Source organism: Lycorma delicatula, chromosome 12 (assembly GCF_047948215.1).
Source record: "Lycorma delicatula isolate Av1 chromosome 12, ASM4794821v1, whole genome shotgun sequence".
Classification (NCBI taxonomy): domain Eukaryota; kingdom Metazoa; phylum Arthropoda; class Insecta; order Hemiptera; family Fulgoridae; genus Lycorma; species Lycorma delicatula.
In genome coordinates, this window is record NC_134466.1 from 53,345,780 (window position 1) to 53,372,973 (window position 27,194).

The 27,194-nt window shown below is 31.4% G+C and overlaps 1 long non-coding RNA gene across 1 annotated transcript; it reads left to right on the forward strand.

Moving 5' to 3' along the window:
* On the forward strand, window positions 1-27,194 carry LOC142333245 (uncharacterized). Its single transcript, XR_012758566.1, has 4 exons — window positions 1-62; window positions 14,575-14,705; window positions 24,948-25,086; window positions 27,086-27,194. It is a non-coding gene; the product is annotated as an uncharacterized LOC142333245 (long non-coding RNA).

The following is a 27,194-nucleotide window of genomic DNA, read 5'->3' on the forward strand; positions in this document are numbered from 1 at the left end:
TGTTTCTATATCATACAGTACTCATATACTAACAGAACGACTACTACTTGTACAAACCGCAGGTATGTAATTTTTATATTGAAAACTAAATTTAATGGAAATCTAATCGTTAATTTTTATTTTAAATTATATCAAACTATGATGATTTTTAAAAGAAAAAAAAATGTTATGGATACATATCGGATCGAAAATAATATTATAATTACTCGGTTCATAGAAGTTGTCTACAATATTTTCATACGAGACTGGCTATTCCGCTTGTACTGTGGTTAAATACTAAAGTACGTGTATTTAAAATTATAAAAATGAAGTACTGGTGCGTTAGCGATGTACCTTATTCTGTTATATGCCAACTGAATACTGCTTTTCATACAAATTGCTGTCGTATATTTTTCATGCTGAAAATTAAAGTTAATGTAATTCTTTTTTTGGTAGAGTAGGATATTTATCAAAATACAAATTTATTTAAGAAGAAAATTAAATGAAAAATCATAGTTTTTTATGGTCTGCCGGCAGAAGGTAGTAAATTTCTTTCTTCTGTTTCGTATTTTTTTTCTATTTAAAAAAGATTAATGTGGTTAATTCAAAGTAATCATTAAATTTCAATGTATTCTGAGTATTGAAATTACTTTTACAAGAAATATATTATGTACTTTATTCTTTTTACTGTATTTCTTCTGAAGAATGTTTATGGAAAATTTTTACAATATGTCTTGTAATAATAAATGTTATTTTTGAGTTATCCTAAATACTATGCTGCTACATCCAATGCCCGTGACTATGGATTTAAAAAAAAAATTTTTTTAACGCGTAATGACTTCAAAATCCTCCTTCATATTCTTCCAATTGCTTGTCTCTTGATCGATTCGATTATATTTTGAAGTGCTTTGACAAGATTTTGCACATCACAAGAGAGTGGGAAATCTCTCAATAGTTATTATAACCATTTTATCTCCTTTTTTTGTGAAATATGATAATTTCATTTTGTGAACTTAGGAAATAAGATACATAAGCCTAATGCAAGTCTAACCTTGACCCTTGAAATCACTCAAGGGTCAGTGATAGGGTCATTGGTCAGGGTTTTAGCATTTGCTCTTAACATGCAAACTGTGTACTACGTGCACTAGGTTACTTAATATTACACAGTATAGGTATTGCCAGGAAGCCAGGGAAACGCTTTTTGAAAAAGAATAATTATCCCACACTTGTTCTCCTTTAATCAGTCAATAGAGGAATTACCACTACAGAGTAGTGGGTCCACAAAAGTAAGCGGTAGCATGGACACAAAATTAAATTAATTTATTAAAACTAAATATTCAATTTGGGTTTATGATTGGCACTAAGTATACATGGTATTTTTCTGAAAGCTTTTAAATTAATCACTAATTGAAAAAAATATTATTTATACGTATTGTCATACCTTTAAAATGGTAAATCTTTGAAAGGTAGAATTCAAGAGAAATTTTCGATTCATTATTTTGATATCTATTTTCTATTATAATTTATCCAATATATTTTCTATATAATTTTACCAAAGAATTTGCCTTACGCATGTGAAAACCGACAGCATGTAAAAAAAAAGATTTGTATGACTTCAGGTAAGTACGCTACAAGGAGGAAAATTGTTTTTTAACCAGCATCTTTTTTTTTAGAACGGGACCAGCGGGAACCGCCATCCTCTTTCACTTAACAACTATTTTAGTTAATTTGGTGTGTTCAATAAAATGTTACAGAATAATAAACAAAAAAAGTATATGAGTACATACAGTAGGAATTTTTTAACATCTTTTTTGATGTCTGATAAAAATAATGTAGAATGGTTTGAAATTCTTAGAATCACTTTAACACATTTTAAATAGCTATTGTTCTCATTATCTAGGAGTATTAGGTAGAAGAAGAACCTTGTAGGGATAATTGTCATCCATTAATTAATAAAATTAATTCATCAATCCTTGTTTGAATCGCTGAAAATGGCAGAACAACCTTTTTTCCTAAAAGGAATACTTGCATAAGCAATTTCATAATAACAATGCATAATTATATAAGAAAAAGAAAGAGGTTTATTTAATGACATTTTAGAAATTTAAGTCATCTATCTTCACTGTTATTTATTTTTGAAATGCCGAATAAAATTAGTTAATTTTTTTCTTTTATTACTACTTCCCAAATGGTTGTTCGTAATGGCTTTGATCTCCACAAGTTTTTCTCTCCGTATATAAGTTTTAAAAATGCTCATTCATTCTTTAACTGTTTTCAAATAATTTATCCTTGTCCTTGCCAAACACAATTTATATTGGAAGTATGTTGTATTATGTTTATTCTTTTATTTTTTTATTACAAATTAGAAATACAAAAACATAATTGTGCTGCTTTGATAAAAAAATTATTTCAAACTTTGTTTCCAGATTAATTTTTATATTAATTTTATTTTTAAACACATCATTCGAAGCGGTTTTGAAAATTAATGCAAGCAAATGAATTCATGATAAAATAAATTTCACGAAATGTTCTATTTTCCTGTTATAGTTTGCAAAATATTTCGCCCAGATATCTAGTGGTAAAATTAACCCATACTGAAATTAATGATCATATTTTATTATACTATAATCAGCTTAAAAAACTGAATTAAACGGGTCAAAAACTTGTATCTGAAGTAGTGAATTTTATTTTACTACAAATTTTGTTAGAAGATTTATTTTGTTTATTTACACACGATACTACGGTGTTGTGCTAACCGTAATTCGAAACCAAAGCATTTATGAACATATGTTTACCAGAAGTTTTTTTTTAATATTAATAACCTATATTAGCTCCTGAAATGTAGCAGGAAATATTAAATCACTATGTTAATTTCTAAATAACTGAAAAAACTTATATAGATTTTACAAAAGGTTAAAATGTTTTATAATTAAACATTCTCTTATATTACACATTATGAAAACAGATTCATATATAAACAAGTTGAAGAAAAAATATGGCAGTTCTAATTTGTCATAACATCTCTTGGATGAGATATAAAGTATAGATTTAAGTCTAGAATCAAAGAAAAAAAATCCCTTTCAGCACGCCAGAAAGCCGGGGTAGATTTCATGGATGCTAAGTAGGGGTTAAAAAAGATTTCCACCTTAAACTTAAGAAAAATTTCAAATCTACTTAATACGACAATGGTTGCATGTGATAACAAGTCTTCTTACAATTCCAGCAACATTTTGGTCGTCCCTTGCCATAAGGGTTGGTCATATCAAAAACTGTTTCAGACAAAAGTTTTAGATAATGTTTAGAGGACTACTAATGACCACTTAAAACCGATTTGATACTGTGCCTATTAAGGGAGGTATACTTTTTTATCTTTGAAACCCCATTTTTTCCATCCCCTGGGACAATGGTTGGCGATATCAAAAAACTTTACATAGATAATTTTAGGCCATTATCCAAAGAATAGTAGGGACTTTAAACAAATTCAATACCTAATAGTAAAGTTAGAAGGGTATTTTCTTTTTTCGAAAAAGCCCTCCCATTTCCACCCCCATGGTCCGATTTTGCCCATTAACGAACTCAACCGAGATTTTGGGTCGTTATATTTTATGTATAAATTTGTAAGTGATTGGGAGAAAATTACAGCAGTTATCATGTCCACAAGAAAGTGAGGTACTTACGTATTAACGCCACCGCAGCTACAGCTTTATTTGAAAACAAAGTAGTCAATTGGATTTCGGTGGAAAATGAACATCCTCTTTATTAATTTTAATAAATGGTTATTTATATTTATTTATTTTATAAATATAATTTAACCAAACTTAACCTATGCTCGCTTCGCTCACTAACCTTGACTAATTAACACCATAATTATTTGAGTATGTATTTAATAAATTCAGTAATTATTGCAATTATTTATTATTTAAATAATCAAAACACTGCTGTTAATTAGTCAAGGTTAGCGAGCGAAGCGAGCGTAGGTTAAGTTTGGTTAAATAAAATAAATAAATATAAATAACCATTTATTAAAATTAATAAAGAGACTGTTTTGAATCTATGTTAAACTCTATATCGGCCCATTTTCCACCGAAATCCGATTGACTACTTTGTTTTTAAATAAAGCTGTAGCTGCGGTGGCGTTAATACGTAAGTACCTAAGTGAAATATATACATATATAAACTTTGAGCTGATGGTGGTTTTGGGGTTTCTCTGTCATTCTAGTGTAAATAGGAGCTATGTACTGTAACACCTTAACACTAATAGGAGTGTTACCAGTTGAACATTTACCATATTTGGGTTCCTTATTGGTAGATACACAGTGATGGAGCAGGGCCAAAATAGCTTTCCTCATTGACTCACTCATCTTTATTGATGTTACTAGCAGTGGCACTGTGGTAATATTTTTTCATTTTCACTATAGCAGTTGTTTTTAAGCTGCGATACGATTTCAACCCACCTGGTGTTATTTTTTTAGCCTTACATATTTTAATTAAATTTAATAATGCAGTTCCGATCCTTTTGGAAACATAATTTATACACTCCTCTTTATTTATTACTTTTCCATCACTATATTGAGCTCAATCAAATGACTGAAAATTTTGGGTCACAGTCACTAATAATTGTAGTATCCCTCAACTTATAGAACACAGAGCATTTCCACAGGACTTCGGCAGTGAATGCTTCCATTGCTGGAGAGGAGCCCTCAGTTTATCTGGCAGTCTGACTTATAGCCCTGATACCAGAAATGAAACTCAGGACTTTCTTTGCCCAGTTGAGCTTCAGTGATAGAACAGTCTTGACAAAATTTTGACACTACGTAATAATCAACCACCAAGCCTGTAATGAGTTCTATTATGCAACTTATGCAATAATTTGAAGTAAGAGAGATTTTACTTAGTTGGAACATGGCATAAACCTGTGTTAATGCCATGTGCCATCATTACAGACAACTAAATCTAAAATACTGTCATCATTTGTAGATGGATTTTGAACCTTATAGAAGTCTCAAACATTTTGACATGCCTAGTGCTAATTTGGTGATGGAGTTCTTTTTTGAAATTTTATAATTGTGTTGTGAATGTACATGGAAAGTCTGTTTAATCATAGGAATCATGTTCATTACTAAACTGAATTGCCCGATAGCTCCGTACCCCTTTCCAATAGTTGTAAAAGCTTTTGTCATACAATGGTTGACATCAAATGACTGAGCCACTTATTTTTTTTTCTTAAGTTGAAACTGGGTTAACAGTTTTGGCATTTAGTTTTTATTTTAGAAAATCCTGAATCTTTTGCAATGGACATGTGTAATGTTCTTGAAAAACAATATGGGCATGCCAGACATTCAATCAATGATTGTAAACAATTTGTATCTACCAATGTGTAATTAGGGACATTTGGATCCTCACTATTACAAATTCACTACTCTCAAAATCAGTTATCCTTTTACTAACCTTATTATCAATATCTTCCACACTCTCATAGTTATCACCAAAAGGGCCAGGCATCGACTATGTTTCAATATCAGGAGGACTTTCAGAGACGTTTTGCAGCCCAATGTTTCTGAATGGCTAATGTTTTTATTTGTTTTATGTCCTTTAAATAGATTTTGTTTCTCAGTCTTCGTTTGTTTCCCACAGTAAAAAAAAATATATAAAACACTAAATTATAAACTATTTACACAAATACTCAAGAGTTATTCACACTATTACACTAATGAGTTTCACAACCTAAAAATAATTAGATTAACCGAACTTTCCGTCAGACATTTACGGTAAATATATTTACTGTACATAATCGAAAACATGATGATGAATACTACAGGTTCAAAGTCAAGTAATCAGAGTAAATATGATTCAAAAAACGAGAAAATTATCAAAATGCAAACGCCGAAAACAGATCTCAATTACAATAACACACTACTACAGCACCTGGAATTGTACCGCATGTTTTTTGCAATGTCCAATGAACTTCAGAAAGGCGTAACATGGAGGATAAAATGAGAACTAAATAGAATGAAGAACGAGGTTCAAAATAGAAAAATATTCAAATTTCTATCATTTTTCATTCGTGAGATACAAGCTATTTACTCGGAAAAAATACAAAATAGTGCAAATAGTGGTTTATATTTTATTTTATTTAAATTTTTGTTTTCGACAGAAAAGAAAAATAATTACACAATTAAAAAGAGCACATTTCATAGCAAAAATCACTAAAAAAATGAATTTTTTTTACTGTATCAAGAGTAGAGTCCCCCCTTAAATATTTTATAAAAATAACATTCAAAATATGAAAAAAGTTTAAAAAGCAATATTAATTTTACCTAAATTTATTTGGAACAATTTATTTCATAAGTTGGCAATAGCAATAGCCGATTCCAACAATCAGGTTTTTTAGCACATTTAAATACGTGAATGTAATAGTGCAAGTATGTCATTACTAATAATGACTTATAAACCTACATTTTTATTACACATTTATCAAAATTATTTTGTCAAACATAGAACAATGTTTTTATAGCAATTTTTGTTATTTTTTTACCACAGATTTCTCGAAAACTACTTAAAAAAAATGTTCTAGGACCTATTATTTTCAGTTCTTCAGGGCTGATTTAATATAAAATCATTTAATTTACCAGTTTCCTATCCCAAGAATTACAGTTTGGCTTAATTTTACCGAAGGCACGGAAATCAGTTTGAAATGTCACCCGCAGACACTCACTAACGAAGCGTTTCCAAACCTATGTTTATAAGAATTTTTTTCTTTATTTTCTTCAGCAGAACATGTTCTGAAATTTTCTTCTGTATATTTAATTATTTGTATATATGCATATCTTTACAAATATAATAATATGTAAATAATAATAATCAATTATCTTAAAATAGTTAAAAGTTTTCACCTGTAAAATAATAACTTAAAGTTGGACTTATGCATAAAATGAATTTCTGCTTGAGCCAGTTTTAGATTTTCTCAGTTTGTAATAATGTATCATGTATAGGAGGTATTATAGTAGGTATTATAATACCTTATAGTAGGTATTTATTTATCAATTCGATTCAACTGCATGCAAAATGAATGAACTTAAATCCAATGTGAAACATAAAAAATTAAAACGAAATTAAATGAATCATGATGCATCTTAGCATTCCATAATTTTGGACAAACATATGTGTCATGTGTCTCCTAAAACACAGTAACCCAGTTAACAATTAGCTTTTCTTAAATAAATAAATCTGAAATATTTAAAACTACTTAATAACTTTATTTCTCGCATAAATATGGTGTATTCCATAAGATTACCAAATTTTACCTTAACATCCTCAACAGTTTTTAATTTATTTTCTGAAAAATATCATTTCCCTCATTTTCTAGGAAAATCCAATCAAAATTATTCAGATTAATTTTCTCAATGCTGCAATGATATGATTCTTTTTCTTTTTTCAGAATCAATGTTAACATTTCTCTTATCGATAAACAAAGTAATTTTATGTTGTTCACAATTCCTTCCATCGATAAAGTAAATACAGAATAAGTAATGTATATATAATGCACTATAAATGTTAAACACAAACATTGTAATATATCCCATACGAAATACACATACAATTTTCTATAATTGCAAGGGTAATAAGCTGGGTACAGTAAAGGTAAATTTTCTACTTTTATTGTATGAAAATCTTCAGTATTTAACAAAATATAAATTGTACTTGTTAAAGGGAGTATGTAAACAAGATTAACATCAAATAAAATAGCATTTTACAATATAATAATATTAAAAATTATTTATTTTTTATTATATTCTGGTAATATTTTTCGGTGTTTTGACACAAGTAAAAGTAAAGATAAATATCTTTACTTTTACCAACAGTTATTAAAATAGTAGACAGAAAATCCTTCCTATATGTTAAATCTATATATATAAAAATGTTAAGTTTGTTTGTGTACGGCTTCAAAAACTCAAAATGTTCTGCACCGATTGAGCTCAAATTTTAGCACGATATATAACCCGCATCAAAGATTGTTTTCATCTATTTTTAATAAATCTATCTATCTATTTTTAATTTGTACAGTTTTTTAATAAATAAGAGGCTAATAAATCAGATGGAAATGTAAACAAAGGAAAACCAATCAGATCAATGCCAGATGGCCGCTGTCAAACACAACGACCAGTCACAAAGAGCCCGTATGGCCGTTGCCAATGTAAACAAAATCACAACTGATTTTGAATTTTGTTCTTTGCCATGTAAAAGCAAAGAACAAAATTCACAAATAGTAACACTGAAACCACACAACTAAGTATTCGTTTTTTTTTTGTTTTTTCTAACCTCCGAAACCACCGTTATGCATTGCTTCAGATGATGATATGAATGATTTATAGCGTATGAAAATGCCATGCCTGACCGGGATTCCAACTCGGAACCACAGGATTAAAGTCCGAGATGTTACCACTCGCGCCACGGAGGCCGGCAAACATATTCGTTAGGAGCCGAATAAAAACACGACTTACCAATATGGCGTTGTGTGTCAAACCAATTTTATACGGACTATAATTACTTTTAATACGCGAAACCCTTTGCAATGATTGAACATTAACTTAAACCTCTTCAAAAATTATTCATTTTGAACTAAGCCACATTTTGATATCATTGTTTTTCTATAACACGGCTGGAATTCTTTTCGTTTAATGATAAGAAGCGTTGTCGAGACAATAACCGAATTCTCTTCCAAAGGACATAATACATCGCTAAATATTTCTAAATAATTAACAGCTAATTAAATAACAGCTGTGTACCAGTGACCGCGCCATCTGCCGGAAGCGAGGGGAACACTCGCCATACTAGCTAACGACAACCACAGTCACATGTGAAACGATACCTGTTCCCAATTACATTTTTTATTAACAAAAAAAAAAAACGTATCCACTTGCATCTGATTCAGATTATTATACAATCTGAATTAAATATTCACTTTAATCGAGGTACTTTTGTGTGATCGTGTCGCCTTTCACCAAGCTCTGAATTTATTAGAAAACGACCAACAGTGGGATATATGTATTAATGACGCGTGCAACACTGCACATCCAAACCAAATTCCCGCATTATTCGCAATTATATTGACCGCTTGCTTCCCTTCATCTGCCACAGAGTTATGGGAAAGATATCGATCGCATATGGCTGAGGATATTTTGCATAGAGTACGCCTAGAAAATACCAATATGACCGTGGAATTTACAGAAGGCATTTACAACGAATCATTGATAAATATTGAAGACAAGTGCTTAGCTAATGCAAATAAAGTTCTTAGTCAATTGGGAATGCCAGCACCCACCCGCGCTGCGATTGCTTCATTTGATGTGGATTTACGCCGTGAACAGAGTTACAACATTGGTGATCTTCAGTCATATGTCCGATCAAACACTCCCAAATTAACGCGTGAACAGAAAGGCATTTATGATCGCATAATGCAAATGATAAATGACGGAAATGGGGGGACCTTCTTGGATGCGCCAGGAGGAACTGGGAAAACATTCCTCATTAGATTGATTCTAACGGTTCGATCAAAAACTGACAATTATCCTGTTGCGGAATATTAATCAACCAAAACTCTGCAACGGCACGCGACTTGCAGTTAAGAAATTTATGAATAACGTAGTGGAAGCAACGATTTTAACGGGGCCTTTCAAAGATGAAGATGTCCTCATTCCTCGAATACCCATAATCCCGACCGATGCACCATTTTAATTTAAAAGATTGCAATTCCCAATTCGATTGGCATTTGGAATCACAATCAATAAAGCTCAAGGTCAATCTTTAGAATTGTGTGGTTTAGATTTAGATGCGGATTGCTTCTCACATGGGCAACTGTATGTTGCGTGTTCCCGAGTCGGCAAACCAGATAGCCTTTATATCTACGCAGACAGTGGAAAAACAAAAAATATTGTACATCCATTAGTATTGCAACTTCTATAAAAGGTATGCTTTGTTTTGTTTCTCATTTCTCATCCATGCAACCACAATGTGCCACAGCGAAGCGTGGCGGGAAGAGCTAGTATACTATAAAATAAGAGAAACAAAGGGAATTTCTTATTCGATCGATATTATACCAATTATCGATGAAATATAAAAAACAATCTATTAATAAAACGATTTCTAATGTATTAAAGGACATAATTTTTGTATTTAGTATTCTGTAATCATGAAAATCATAACCTAAAAATGTTAATGAAGCTCTTTAACTTCATCGTATGAATTTTTTTAAATATTTTTCCTCCTAAAAACAAAGTACAAAATAACAAAAGAACGGTAAAAAATGTATATATATTAAAAATCAGCTTTCCCGAGATAGTCTTATATTATGTTATTAAAGAATCGAACCTATTTAGTCGATTAACCGGGAGCTATCGAAGGTGGGACAGATGTGCCGCAGCGCACGCTTCCCACGAATATTAGTACTCAACCTGCTTATTAGCAGGTTGAGTACTATACGATTATCAATGAAAGTATTTTAAACAGTTAGTTACTGGATGACCGTTAAATTAAAGCCCAATCTAAGAATTACAGTTAAATAAACGAAGAAATGAAAAAAAGATTGTTAATAATGTTTACGTTTAAACGTAAATTTTTATTTTGTAACAATTATAATGTTGGACTTAAACAATTTCTAAATAGTAGAATTAGAATATTGTTACACACGTAGTCCTGGATTAAGATATTTAAAGCTTATACTGTTCGTTTTAATTTCTGTGCTGTTTTAACAGAACCTCAGTTTCGTGAAAGTAATTTTTTCTGCATTCGTAAGCACAGTTTACTAAACTTTTCCATACAAAAATATACGTAAATAAAATAAAGAAAATCCTTCAATTCGGGACTTCATGACGGAAAATCTTTCAACAAAATATATTTAAAGAACAATTTTTACTAGTTTGGTATTTGGTTAACTGGCATTTCTCCCACCACCACCCCATTCGGTCGCCCTAGAGCATAGACCAAATGTTCCGTGCCAAGAACGGCTACTGTGCCTCAGAACGGTTTAGCGACCCAAATCCTAAAAGCTCCTAGTGAGCTACCTAACGTGCATGAGCGAATCAAGCAGGGTGCCATACAGCACCCGCTTAAGTGTCCCAATCGCTCACTTGTCAAACATAAAACTAGATCGGGGAGGCGCACCCCTTGTAACAACTTAAACTATACGTCTATAAAATAAAAAGACAGCAATTTTGGCTGCCACGCCTCGGTCGCTGTATGCCAGCTAGTACCTGTCCACCATTTAACAGCGCTTGGAGCTGATTTGGCTGATGGCCAGCCCTATTACCAAGGTTGGTTTCCAGCAGCAGAGCTGTAGGAGTCCAATTACATTACATTTAATAATCCCTTAAAATTAACGATGACGGTTGAACATAGCAACCTCATCGAGGAACTCCCACACGGTCCGACAGTGCGGCTCGCGCCACACTGCCTCGCCGCTTGTGAGCGGCCAGGTTTCCCCCTGACCTCTAAGTTCCAGGGTGGCTCGGTCTCTGGCCCCCCCAAGAGCAGGGCAGTCGTACATCATATGTACATTCGACTGGACCTCCCCGCAGACACACAACTCATCAGCCACCAGGCGAAACCGAAACAGATATTGGTTCAGGTTAACATGGTTGGTGAGCACCTGGGCACCCGACGCCCTTAGAAAAGAACTCGAGGCATACCATCCCCCCAGATCCTGTATAAAACTATACAAGGATCTTCCCTTAGTCGTGGTGTGCCATTCAAGCTGCCATGCCTCCATCGCGAGGCTTTGTAGCCTTTTCCGCAGACGGGAGATGGGCAACTGAACGAAATTTTGTTCCGGTGCATTGTGATCACCGTTCCGCTCCGGTTCTGGCCCGGCTCGAAACCGCATCCCAAATGCCTCGGCCTCCTGATCTCTTCGCAACTTCCACATGGCTGATTTAACTTTCACCACTTAATCGATTTGGAGAGCCTTTCCCAATACAGCAGTAGCCTCGTAGGAGGTTGTTTTAAATACACCAGTGCATACTATCATGGCTCTGCGCTGGGCACTCCTTAAATTTTGAAGTAGTGCTCTATTCCTTTCCAACCTATGCGACCAAACTGGCGCCGCGTATGCGATCATACTTTCGAAGACGCCTCCGTACACCAAGTACATTTGGCAGCCCGGCAGCCCGTAGTCTTTCCCAGCAATCCTTCTAAGTTTGTGCATCACAGAGACAGCGTCCGCCGCAACTTGCTTAATATGGTTACTAAAAAGCAACTTATCATCAAACAAAACACCTAGGTACTTATGAACCCTTACTCGGCTGATTACACAGCCTTTATACTTAATGTGGGGGTTTCGACTGCATGATAATTTGTCTGCGCCCTTTAGAAGCATAAACTTCGTCTTGGGCACAGAAATCTTTAAATTTTGCATGTCCATCCAGCCTTCGGCGGTTGACAAGGCCGCCTGCGCTCTACTTTCCAGCTGTGGTCGTGAATTTCCACGAACTAAAAGGAGACAGTCATCGGTGAAAGCCTGGGCCGTGACTCCTTCTGGGAATGTCAACCCCAGAAATCCGTCGAACACCAGGTTCCACAGCAGGGGACCGAGAACGGAACCCTGCGGGCTTCCTCTGGTGACGGATTTTTCCACAACTAGGTGCGCATCTTTAAACAAGGCCGTACGGTTAGACAGATAGTCTCGTACCACGGCCTGTATGGCTTCGGGAACATCGCGGCGTTCCAAAGCATAGAGGACAGAACTCCAACACAAGGAAGGAAATGCTGCCTCTATATCAATAAAAATGGCCAAAACATATTTGCAGTCGGCGCTTTCCACCTCGGTAAGAGCATTTAAGATGGAATCCTCGGTGCCAACCCCTTTCATGAAGCCATATTGGCCTCGATTTAGAATACAGCTCATATCGATGCCTTCTTCGAGCCGTTCCACAACCAGCCTTTCAAGCAACTTGCCGAGAACCGGCAAGAGGCTGATGGGTCGATAACTGCCGACCTCACCAGGATCCTTTCCAGGTTTCAGGAGTACCCTTACCAAAGCCACCTTCCAGCAAGCCGGAAAGCAGCCCCAGCCTAGGCATCCCGTGAACAGTCTGCCCAGTGGCTCTCTTATCACAGGCAATAAATGATGGAAAATATCCGGGTCAAGTTGGTCAATCCCCGGTGCCTTCTTTAGTGCCATTCGAGAAACCACTCGGTCTATATCTTCGGGTTCCACGGTCCGAACGCCAGGGAATGGTGTTTCACCCGCCCTAACGCCGATTTCCGCTTCCCCCTCCGGAGCATCTGGAAACAGAGTATCCAGGAACGCCCGGTAAGTCGCCACGTGGAAGATGTCCTCAAGGGCTTCTGACCGTTCAAGCGTCGCCATAAGCTGTGTTGTTAACAGCTCGAGCCCGTGCTATATCGTACGCCTTGCACTGCCGACCCCCTATCCTGTGTCCAGCATTACTGCCTTTCACCTGGCAGCAGGCGGCACATTTCGGTGACGTCTATTTGTCAGGGCAGTTGGTTGCCCTGTGCCCCACAGTGGCCACACATCTCCTTCTGCGCACGGCATCGGAGAGCGGTGTGCCCAAATCCCTGACTAGTTTGGTATGTACATAATGACGTATGGGCATTTTTTTTTAAGAACAAACTTTTATATATATTATAATTAAATATATATGACAGAAAAATATATCCGCATCATAAAATAAAAAAATGCTGATGAAAAAAGGTAATATAAGTGTTGTATTGCACTATTTTATTATTATTTCAAGAATACTTTTTGTTAAAAAAGACTTTCTACATTTTTAGCTTTTATAAATAAATCGATAAATGTCGTATGAAATATTAAACGCATCCCCTTTTTTATTTTTTTTCTCTCGCTTCTTTTAAAAATAAAAAATTTAAACATTATACGAATGGAGCTTTAGTGGGCTAGCGTTTCTATATCATACAGTACTCATATTCTGACAGAATGATTGCTACTTGTACAAACCGCCGGTATGTAATTTTTATATTGAAAACTAAATTTAACGGAAATCTAATCGTTAGTTTTTATTTTAAATTATATCAAACTATGATGATTTTTAAAAGAAAAAAAATGTTATGGATACATATCGGATCGAAAATAATATTATAATTACATAGAAGTTGTCTACAATATTTTCATATGAGACTGGCTATTCCGCTTGTACTGGGGTTAAATACCAGTAAGTACGTATATTTAAAAATTATAAAAATGAAGTACTGGTGCGTTAGCGATGCACTTCGTTCTGTTATATGCCGACTGAATATACTTTTTATAAAACTGCTATTGTGTATTTTTTATACTGAAAATTAAAGTTAATGTAACATGTAATTATTTTTTTGGTCAAGTGGGAATTTGATCAAAATATCATTTCATTTAAAAAGAAAATTAAACGAAAATCATAGTTTTTTAGTTCAAGCGTAACAGGAGTCGTTTGTTGAGTTTATTTTGTTATTCTTCGTACGCGGCTCTTGTTTGCGTTACTTTCAAAGATCACCCGATCTGACCCCATGTGATTTTTCCTTTATTGTTTTACAAGGATCTTGTGTATGTCCTTCTGCTATCTATTGAAGCCAATCTGATTTCAGGCACAGCATTGAAGCAGCGGTCCCATCCACTACTGCAGACACGCTGGTCAATGTAAGGGACGAACTCCCCTATTGGTTGAAAAGTGCCACATTACGAATGATTCTCAAATTGAATACTTGAAGGGAAAACTGTAAGATTTATTTATACTTTCATTTTATTTATGATTCATTACTGTAAAAAAGTAAGATGTACTAAATATCCTGACCTTGGAGCGTATTTAAGGCCAAGATTTCCTCTTTCAAACTCTAAATATTGTTGTATCGAAATATTGTTACTTTAAACCCACCTAAATATTGTTGTATGATAGGGACAATCCTCTTCGATCACAGGAACCATTTCCTCTAAGCACTGATAAACACCTACGCACACTTTGTTTGGTATCTAGTTTTCGACCACTACTAAAGGTGTTTCGCACACCTTTTTCCAATAACACAACTGAAAAGGAAATGAAACAGAGCTACAAACTAGAGGAGCTACAGTGTGGGTTCGGACAATATAGGCAACGCTAACTTGTAACCACCTGTGATGATCTGTTCCATTTTTTTTTTTTTTTGTCTTCAGTCATTTGACTGGTTTGATGCAGCTCTCCAAGATTCCCTATCTAGTGCTAGTCGTTTCATTTCAGTATACCCTCTCTACATCCTACATCCCTAACAATTTGTTTTACATATTCCAAACGTGGCCTGCCTACACAATTTTTCCCTTCTACCTGTCCTTCCAAAATTAAAGCGACTATTCCAGGATGCCTTAGTATGTGGCCTATAAGTCTGTCTCTTCTTTTAACTATATTTTTCCAAATGCTTCTTTCTTCATCTATTTGCCGCAATACCTCCTCATTTGTCACTTTATCCACCCATCTGATTTTTAACATTCTCCTATAGCACCACATTTCAAAAGCTTCTAACCTTTTCTTCTCAGATACTCCGATCGTCCAAGTTTCACTTCCATATAAAGCGACACTCCAAACATACACTTTCAAAAATCTTTTCCTGACATTTAAATTAATTTTTGATGTAAACAACTTATATTTCTTACTGAGGGCTCGTTTAGCTTGTGCTATTCGGCATTTTATATCGCTCCTGCTTCGTCCATCTTTAGTAATTCTACTTCCCAAATAACAAAATTCTTCTACCTCCATAATCTTTTCTCCTCCTATTTTCACATTCAGTGGTCCATCTTTGTTATTTCTACTACATTTCATTACTTTTGTTTTGTTCTTGTTTATTTTCATGCGATAGTTCTTGCGTAGGACTTCATCTATGCCGTTCATTGTTTCTTCTAAATCCTTTTTATTCTCGGCTAGAATTACTATATCATCAGCAAATCGTAGCATCTTTATCTTTTCACCTTGTACTGTTACTCCGAATCTAAATTGTTCTTTAACATCATTAACTGCTAGTTCCATGTAAAGATTAAAAAGTAACGGAGATAGAGAACATCCTTGTCGGACTCCCTTTCTTATTATGGCTTCTTTCTTATGTTCTTCAATTGCTACTGTTGCTGTTTGGTTCCTGTACATGTTAGCAATTGTTCTTCTATCTCTATATTTGAACCCTAATTTTTTTAAAATGCTGAACATTTTATTCCAGTCTACGTTATCGAATGCCTTTTCTAGGTCTATAAACGCCAAGTATGTTGGTTTGTTTTTCTTTAATCTTCCTTCTACTATTAATCTGAGGCCTAAAATTGCTTCCCTTGTCCCTATACTTTTCCTGAAACCAAATTGGTCTTCTCCTAACACTTCCTCCACTCTCCTCTCAATTCTTCTGTATAGAATTCTAGTTAAGATTTTTGATGCATGACTAGTTAAACTAATTGTTCTGTATTCTTCACATTTATCTGCCCCTGATTTCTTTGGTATCATTACTATAACACTTTTTTTGAAGTCTGACGGAAATTCCCCTTTTTCATAAATATTACACACCAGTTTGTATAATCTATCAATCGCTTCCTCACCTGCACTGCACAGTAATTCTACAGGTATTTTGTCTAAGCCAGTAGCCTTTCTGCCATTCAAATCTTTTAATGCTCTCTTAAATTCAGATCTCAGTATTGTTTCTCCTCTTTCATCCTCTTTGACTTTCTCTTCTTCCTCTATAAGACCATTTTCTAATTCATTTCCTCCATACAACTGTTCAATATAGTCCACCCACCTATCAACTTTTCCTTTCATACTGTAAATCGGTGTACCATCTTTGTCTAACACTATTAGATTTTAATTTATGTATCCCAAAATTTTTCTTAACTTTCTTGTATGTTCTGTCTATTTTACCAATGTTCATTTCTCTTTCCACTTCTGAACACTTTTCTTTAATCCACTCTTCTTTTGCTAGTTTGCGCTTCCTGTTTATAGTATTTCTTAATTGTCAGTAGTTCCTTTTACTTTCTTCATCCCTAGAATTCTTGTATTTTCTATGCTCATCCATCAGCTGCAATATATCCTCTGAAATCCAAGGTTTTCTACCAGTTCTCTTTGTTCCACCTAAGTTCACTTCTGCTGATTTCAGAATTTCCTTTTTAACATTCTCCCATTCTTCTTCTACATTTTCTACCTTATCTTTTTTACTCAGATCTCTTGTGATGCCCTCCTCAAAAATCTTCTTTAACTCCTTGCCCTCAAGCTTCTCTAAATTCCACTGATTCATCTGACACCTTTTCTTCAGGATTTTAAACCCCAGTCTACATTTCATTATTACCAAATTATGGTCACTATCAATGTCTGCTCCAGGATAAGCTTTGCAGTCGACGAGTTGATTTCTAAATCTTTGCTTAACGATGATATAATCTATCTGATACCTTACACTATCACCTGGCTTTTTCCATGAATATATTGTTCTATTATGATTTTTAAACAGGGTGTTGGCAATTACTAAATTATACTTCGTGCAAAACTCTATAAGTCAGTCCCCTCTTTCATTCTTTTGCTCAGCTGGTGAATACCAGCTGAGCAATATATTTCCTTCCTTGCTTTTTCTAATGCTTGCATTCCAATCTCCAACCATTATTAAATTTTCATCCCCTTTTATATGTTTAATCGCTTCGTCAATTTCTTCATATACACTCTACCTCGTCAACATCATGGGCGCTTGTAGGCATATAGACGTTAACAATCGTTGTCGGTTTAGGTTTTGATTTTATACTTATTACAATGATTCTATCGCTATGCATTTTGAAATACGTTACTCTTTTCCTTATTTTCTTGTTCATTATGAAACCTACTCCTGCTTGCCCTTTATTTGGTGCTGAGTTAATTGTTCTAAAATCACCTAACCAAAAATCATTTTCCTCTTCCCGCCAAACCTTGCTAATTCCTACTACATCTATATTTAATCTATCCATTTCCCTCTTTAAATTTTCTAACCTACCAACCTTTTTTAGACTTCTAACATTCCACGCTCCGACTCGTAGAATGTTATTTTTTAATTTTCTGGTGACCCCTTCCTTAGTTGTTCACACCTGCAGATCTGAACAGGGGATTAGTTTACCTCCGTAATATTTTATCAAGGAAGGCGCCTCCACCTTTTTTGCATAAAATTGCAGAGAGCTACATTTTCTTAGAAAAAAAGCGGCTGTAGTTTTCCATTGCTTTCAGCTACACAGTACTCAGAAGATTGAGTGATGTTGATATGGCCATTTCAGTCATCCTGACCTATGTTCTTAACAACTACTGAAAGAGCTGCTGCCCTCTTTCAGGAATCATTCCTTAGTCTGGCTCTCAACAGATACCTCTCCGATATGGTTGCACCTTTGGTCCAGCATTCTGTATCACTGAGCACTCAAGCCCACTCACCATCCACAAGGTCTCATGATTCATAGAGGGAGTTTAATTAATATTTACATAAAATACTTGTAGTTGAAATTAAAAAACATTTATTTGATTGGTAACAAAACGTTTTTGAAAGCAAAACAAAAAGCAGTGAATTTTAATTATAAATTTCCTGACCCCAAAGGATAAGAAACCCGCCATGTGATGGATCTAAATACCATACCATACCTAGCCCTGAGGGGCTTTACGGGAGGTCATTTTCAAAGGCCTCAAGACATATTCCATCTTGCCTCAGTTAGGTTGTCACCAATGCGAATGTCATATACAACATTAATAAAAAAGAGTTATATATAATCAAAAGTAAACAGATGGCAAAATGAATAACCACGATAGGTAGGGCCAGCAAGATGGAGAAGTGCCACCTTCAGACATCGACTTCATTATAATATAATAATGAATAGGCAAAAATAATACAGCATTAACATATTTTTCATAATTTTTTTTATTATATTAAAGGCAATTCTATACACGCAGTTATTATTATCATTAATAACTAATATACAACATCCTAAATACAACAATAACATTTCATTTGTTATCTACAGTACATCTTGTGACACATTCAGTATTTTTTTATTTTATATACGTATTTTAATATTAATAATAATTATTATTATTATATAGTATGATTTCTAATAACATACAAAAATGACAGCCTACTTTTTTTATAATAACAATTATTTTTATTAATAATTCTTAAAGATAATAATTTTTTATGTAATTCATGTCATAAAATATTCATAACTTCAAATAAATTCTGTTAATAATAAAAAGAAAGAAACAAACGAAATTATATAATATGAAGTAGTAATATTATTATCGTATTATATGATAAAGATGGTTAAATCTCTTAACGAGTAAATAATAAACATTTTTTATAAGTATATCTTACAATTTAATGGTCTTTTTTTTTTAAATCCATATTATTAATAAATTATTGTATCATAAATGTTAGTAATAATTCAGTTCTGAATTTTGTTTTTATTAGAAAACTTTTGAGCGAATAACTTTTTTTAAAGGGCAATAAAGGCATCAGAGGTTAGATATTTTTTTCAAATAATAATGAAAAGTATATAAAATGACAATATATATATATATATATATATATATATATATATATATATATATAATATTTGGTTCTAATTACTATTATTACTATTACTGTTTAGATAAAAGAAATTATTTCAAAATATTCTGTTTAAAAAAAGATTGTTAAACAATATATGTGATATTTAAACAATAGCACACTAATAAAGAACTGGAATTTTAGTTTTTTTTGCAAATTTTATTTATTTTTTTGGCTAATTTTCATATAAAAGCTTTAATGTCAATTATTTAAAAAAAAATAATAAACCTATAAAAAAAATCGATAGAATTCATAAACTTTATTGTAATATCTCCTGATTTTAATTTTTACATTTTGTTATAAATTTAGTGTGCATTGTGAAAAAGAAACAGTTTGTAACATATTTTCAATAATATAATTACAAATAAAAAACATACTCATATTTTTTATTTCATTCACATAAAGATAATCAGATTTAGATTTTTACATTATTCAATATTTCTTTATAAACAGTAATCCACTGCGCATAATTCTATATCCCTATGAAAAAATTATTTGGATTAGATAGAAAGAACTGCCTCAAATTTCACAGCCAAAGATATGCAAGAGGTGATGTCACTAGCATTATATCTTAAAACCATTATTTTTTCCATTAATGAAGGTGGAAATTTGTACCTACAAATGTATACATGTATGTTTGAAGCCATTCAATTCACTATACATTTAAACTTGTTATTTGAATTTTTGTTGCCTAGGAATTTATATAAAAAATCCTAACAGATAATCATATCTCCTAAATTTAACACAAATTAGCTTTTCATGAATTAAAATGAGGGTGTAATTATAGTCGATTTGTATTGTACTATAAGCATACTGCTTACAATAAATAATAGTCTTAAATAATTTTGATGGGTAATAATTGTTTAAAAAACAATCTATTTTTACTGATTTTGAGAAAAAATTGGATCTACTATATTTTTAAGTAGAATCATTTTTATATTAAATAAAAAAATGACTATTTAAAAAATAAAGAATTTAAATAAACTACTAGAATTAAAAAAATAAAGAAGTAATTATGTATTTACAGAGGACAACTAAGTGAATACAATTTTTATGTAACAGCTGCTGATTACAAACTCATAACCATACTGATTCATGGCAAGAGTACTGCACCACTATTCTCGTAAATGTTGGTTCTAACTTTTCAAAATTATAAGGGTATAGGTTAATCGTAGTTTGCAAATCTGTAGAACTGTTGAAAAATGCAAAATTAATTATATTGAAAGGTTGTGGAGAAAGGAAAAATGATAGAACAAGCAGCAAAGAGGTACAGTGTGATATTATTTGATGGAGTTCCAATAGTAGCAGCACATTACAGACAACCCTTTCACAGAGATCGTCAGTACCACAAAAAAAAACTTCTGGCTGCGATTAATTAACAACTTAGTAATGAAGATAAATATTAGAAAATAATTCAATTACATGTAACCATATTTCATATTGCTATACTTAGCATATTTTATTTTTATATATTATAAATTATCTTATTAGGTCAGGTTAAGTTAGGCGTGAAAATAATTGACACCTTTTGTAGTAGCTGTTTTTTTAGTAGAAAAAACATGTACCTTTCCCTTAATACTTAAAAAATACAAGTGTGGTTAAAAAAATGACATTTTAAATTAAATTTTTTAAATACAACAAATATGCACAACTATTTAAAATGCTTTTACAGATAAATAATATTGAACTCATATTCAACAAAACTCTTTTTTATGGTTTTCATGGAAAATAACTCCTTTTTTTATTAAATCACAACTGTTTTTTTCTGCTTGAAAATGATGCATTTGCTCTTTATCAAGTGAAACCCATGTAAAATATTAATCTGTATAATACACTGGAGTTGGTATATTATCGTTTAACATCTTGAGTTCTAGATCAGAAGGTCTTAATTTGATTCCTGGTTAAGTGTGGTATGTTTTTCACTTTTCATTTCATACATCTCACCTAACTTTTTATAATACATACGTGTAGTGAAAACAACGTTGTAATACTTAAATAAAAATACTAATCTCAAATGAAATAACATGTTAAATATATGTGCATAGCTTTTGGTTAACAGTTTTTTTTTCTATTACTAACAATTTACAAACATAGCTTTTTGCTTCAGCAAATATAATACAGTATAAAGTCTCTCATCCAGCATCTAAGTTGTTTTTATTAATTCAAATCACAAACAGTTTTATGTAATAGTAAGAGGAAAACTATGGTGCCCACTTATTTTGAAGTAGCATGAATTTATTTTTAAACATTAACTTTTTTTATAAAAAAAAGTAGTCGTAAAACAGGAAGAGATCATTTTTTCCTCCCATACAATGTGATTTTATTTTGTTTAGACTAGAGTTTACGTATCGATAAGGAGATTGTCTATCAGAATAAATTTTAATTACAATGTTATCCATGACATCCCATGGATAATATTTGATCAAAATAAGCGAGTGATAAATTTATTCGACTAAAACCTAAAATGAATAGCTCAGATGACCTAATAACATTTATCATGCAATAGATTATTACTTACAATTGATTTAAATATATATGAAATGACAGTTCTGATCTCATAACCGTTATTGATATTTAAAATTTTAAAAGTTAACCGTTGTGAAACTCTAATTTATTTTACTATATTTTTATTTGATTTTGAAAAGAAATTATATGTCATGTAAAAAGTATGTTTCAATAGGTCCTTAATTAATACATCTATATGACAAGATAAAAAGTCATAACTTGTGCTAGGATCTCCTGCTTAGATATGTAACAATTATTTCTAAGCAGAAAGAACAGATTCCTGAAGTAGGTATAAATAAATTAAATATTTATTTCAAATATAATTATAACTGAGGATACAACATGGTAGTAAGTATGTTTTGTGCTCTTAATAATGAAAATATTGATTAAAAAGACATATTTAAAATTTTTACAATAAATTTAGTCATCAATGAGAGTAGTGTATATAATTTTCCAGCCTTTTTTGCAATAACTAGTAAATAATTCAGTTTCAGTACTAATAACTACTTCTTTTCTACTCATACATACATAAATAATGTCGCAAAGCATAAACTAGTTTATTTTTTTCTGAGAATAATATTCATTTGTATAAAGAATAAAAACAAAATAAATGAATAATAAAACAAGTTTATATTATAAAATAATATATTTTTTTAAACCAATTTTTACAATCCAGTAACTCAGTTAATATACTTCATATTAAAAAAAAAAAAAAAAAACAGTAATTATCCTCATTTGCTGTTAACAAAAAAGTTAAAACTCTTCCTTACTATAAAAAGTATAAAAAAATTCACTTCTTTAAATTTATTAATTATATTTCAATAGTTCTTATTTAAATGTGATCACTAATCTATAGTATAATACTATAGATGTAGTATAATACTGATACTACCAAAAATCAGAACTTACTTGAAAATTATCAATTAAAAAAAAAAAGATAAAAATAGTTAAAACCGTTATTTCCAATCACATTCTATAAAACGTTAGTACTTATGTATGGCTTATGGATCAATGTTTAAGGTAAAAAAAAAATTATCATTTTTTTTTTAACTGTCTCTAGATACTAAGGTTTTGTTTAATAATTTTTATCGCCAATGGTCAAAGAAAAACTATGTGATATGCATTTCTTAAATACTAAATACATAAACAATTTTTATGAGAAGTTATAATAAGTGTTTATGAAAACACTGCAAGTATATAATTGTTTAACAGTAATAATTAAAACAACAACAATGACTCATACATTTTCAGAAGATCTTTTCATAATTATTATGAAATACTCTATTAGTAATATTATATATGATGTTTGCCTTGAAATGGTTAGGAGGCATATAATATAGAATCAAGCAGTATATTAGATCTGTTATATTTATTTTATTGGATTCCTTTTATTTATTTACATTTACATACATTAGACGAAAGAGTACAAGGTATTCATCAATAATTTGCTTTTATCTCGTATAAGTTATATGATCTGTAATAAAGACCAGCAAAAAATTAAAATAAGTATAAAAATAAAATATACGAATGGAAAAGTTATAGAATAAAAATAAATTAATAATAAATGTAAACAAAACTGTTTAAACTGAAAATACTTCAAAGTTTGAAAACTAAATTTGAAAACTAAAAGTAATATAAAAATAGATAAGAGAGTAGAATGTTTTCGTTTATACACACAACAAAATCAAACTTTGTATATATAATAGAAACTGGATATAACCATACAAGATACCAACTGCTCAAAGCTAACTTTTAAAAGCTCTAAATAATCTAATTCCATTTATGACATTTTTACAAATGAATTTTATATAAATTTCTAATCACTTTAAAAGATCCTCTATGATGCCACTCATGGAAGAACTGCACAAAGTTGTATAAATTTAAAAACAAACCATTTAAACAATATTTAATGAATGTAATAATTCTGATATAAACTTATTTAATAATTGTAAATATAATAATGATTATTATTATATAAACTTTTTAATAATTATAAATATAATAATGATTATTATTTTTAGCAACTGCTAAAAATTAATTCAACTTCAACAACACAATAATGCTTTAAAATAAATAAAAACTATAAACATACCGCTTTCAGATTACTGGAATTTGTTCTTCCAAAGGTCCCATGTTGTTAATATCAGCATATTCTGTATTCTTCTTCTGAATTCCTGATAGCAATATTAACTTAATAAGGATAGGAAAATCCTTAAGTATAAATCAAATATTCAATCTACGTTATTCTCGTTCATTCAGTTTTTTTAAAAACAAATTTAGTAATTATAAATATCATACATTCTAAATGTCTTGATTATCTGCTAGCATAAAATTTGCTTGTTGTGGTAAGTGTCTTTGTATATATGTTTAGTTTCTATAAGGTATTTATAATAAGTGTGATTCTGTTGCTATATATATATATATTGACTGTATTGGTACCTTGTTCTATGGATAATTGTGTGTTTTCTGTTTCCCTGGTTTATTAGTGCAATCCAATGCATTAGCATTCAGTGCAGTCATTGCTGTCTAAGTAAGTTCCATACACAAAACAACAAAATATATTCAGTAGTGAATGAATATATTTACATATGATAAACCAACAAACACAGAATTGTATACATTAAATTAAAGTGATTGTACAAAATACTGCATAGGACAAACTGGACATACATTCACCCACAGCTACAAGGAATTCATAGGGGCACTACACAAATCAATTTCTCACACAAAACTAAACAAGTACAGTCTTGTGCAAATTAATGTGAACAAGAAGTAACTTTTGTTAGTTACACGGTACCAAAAATTCCAGATGTAGTACAGCCATTTCCCTCCATTTCAAGTATTGTCTGAAAATATCTTGTTTGTTTTGAGAGGTTATGTGCATTGCTTACCTATTTTATTTTGATTTCTTCTAGTGTAAATGATCTTCTTTGATTTCATTAATAAATTTAGAAAAGTAGCAGTATGGATTTAACTTCTAGGAAAAGAAGCATGATAATAACACTCAATGAACATACTTGTATGACTCAAAGACCGATAGAAGCAGAGAATAAGGTTAGTCTAGGTATAGTTAATAAGATAATTAGACAAAATTTTAAGATGGGTACAATTTCACCGCAACAAAAAGGTTTCTGTGTAAGAAAACATAAAATCTCTTTAAAAGATGCTGCTATTTTACATAGAATAAGTAAATTAATCCTCAGAAAAATAGTTTGAGTTACAAAAAGACTTAGAATCAGCTGGTGTGAAAATTCACTATTCTAGTGTGCACAGAAGACTTCTGGAAAGTGGTCGCAAGGAATGGCCTAAAAGAAAGCAACTTCTTACGGATGCTATGCAGAAGTAAAAGCTTCTTTGGGCCAAAAAATACAAAAAATGGAGTTTGAGAAACTGAGACATAGAGAAAAGTAATTTTTTCTGACAAGAGTCATATTCTAGTTCAGGGCATGTCACATGTGCAGTGAAGTAACCATGAGTGGGTTTGCCAAAACACAATCAAGGAAGTTGTAAAGCATCCTTTAAAGAAGATGTTTTGGGGATGATTCAGCTATGTTTGATCTAAAATTTTAGTAACTTTCTGGGATGATGAACAGTGGGATGATGAAACTTGCATTTTTACTTGGGAGTCGAATACACTACTTTTCAACAAGATTTGGTCCTCTGCCACTCATAAAAGAAAGTTAAGCTTTTCATTTCTCAAAAAGGAATTCAGTGTTTGGAGCGGCCTGGAAATTCACCAATCCTTAACCCAAATGAGAATTTGTGGGCAATTGTGAAGAAAAGACTGAGAAAAATGGACTACAATACCAAAGAGAACATGATTTGTGCTGTGATAAAGGTGTGTTTTCATGATCAAGAAATTAAAGAAACATGTAAAAAAACTTATAAATTCAACGCCTAAAAGAATTTAAATGGTTACTAAAGAGCGAGGAGAACATATTAAATACTAAAAATTGTTGTAATAAACACTGTACATTCTTTATATGTAATAAACTTTATTATTTTTGAAAATATACTCTTGTTCACATTAATTTGCACAAGACTGTATACATTAACTGCCATGTGGAAGTTTTGCATAAGCAAATAAAAAATAGATCTCAAAAAAGTTAAACAATATGAAATTCATAAATTCACTGAATTTGATAAAGACGAAATAAATTAAATTAGATGTACTCTTAAAAAGTTATGTAACCTTTCTAGGTGTCATGCCCACTGCTACACAAACTCCACTTAGAGAAATGCCAATAATTAGCTTTAAAAAATCTTAGGAAGTACAAAATTGATCAAAAATGAATCATTTACAAGATACAAATAATTTTAAAATGTGAAAAGAAGATGAATATATAAATTAAAGTTAAATCAAAATTGTATAAAAAAAAATTTTACTGAACATTGATAAATTTTTACAAGTTAATAGACCATTTTAAGAATAAAATACATAACTTATTTTTGAAAATAAAATTCCAGTTATTGAAGTCATAATTCATTTCAAATTAACTAAATAATTTATTTATATCCATTTAAACATCATTTAACAATAGTTAAAGCTTAATATAATTTTCAAATTACTCACTACTGTCAAACATAAATGACAGTTCGATTTTTTTTTTATAAAATATGACAGTATACGTTATTTTATCTACAATAATAAAAATGAAAATTTTATTGTCAAAAGTTTAAAATAAAAAAAATTATAGGCTTCCTAGAAAAACAAAAATTTTTAATTTTAATTAATTTAATTCTAATGTTACGTTAATTTAATTAAATAATAATCTTTATTCCCATCTGATTTTTTTCCTGCATTTTTAATTTTAATTTTTTAGATAATGCATGTTAATAAAATAATAATTAATTTAAAATGTCTAAATTGTTACTATTTCTCAACCTGTCACCTAAGATAAACCGTTTATTCAGGTTATGCTAGTAATACATGTTGAAATTTGAATTCTGTTTATACACAATTCAAAACTGTTGAGCATTTTTATTAATTGTTTATAAATTTGATAATATTTAAGTATGTTAAGATGCAATCCTTTTTTGTGTGTTTGTCTAGGTCGATGGATTTGTTCTATGAGATGGTGGGCAGATCATTGCTATGGTCAATATTTTCCAGGTTGAGAACAATAGTCTACATTTACTAAAAATGGTCATAAGGATAACAG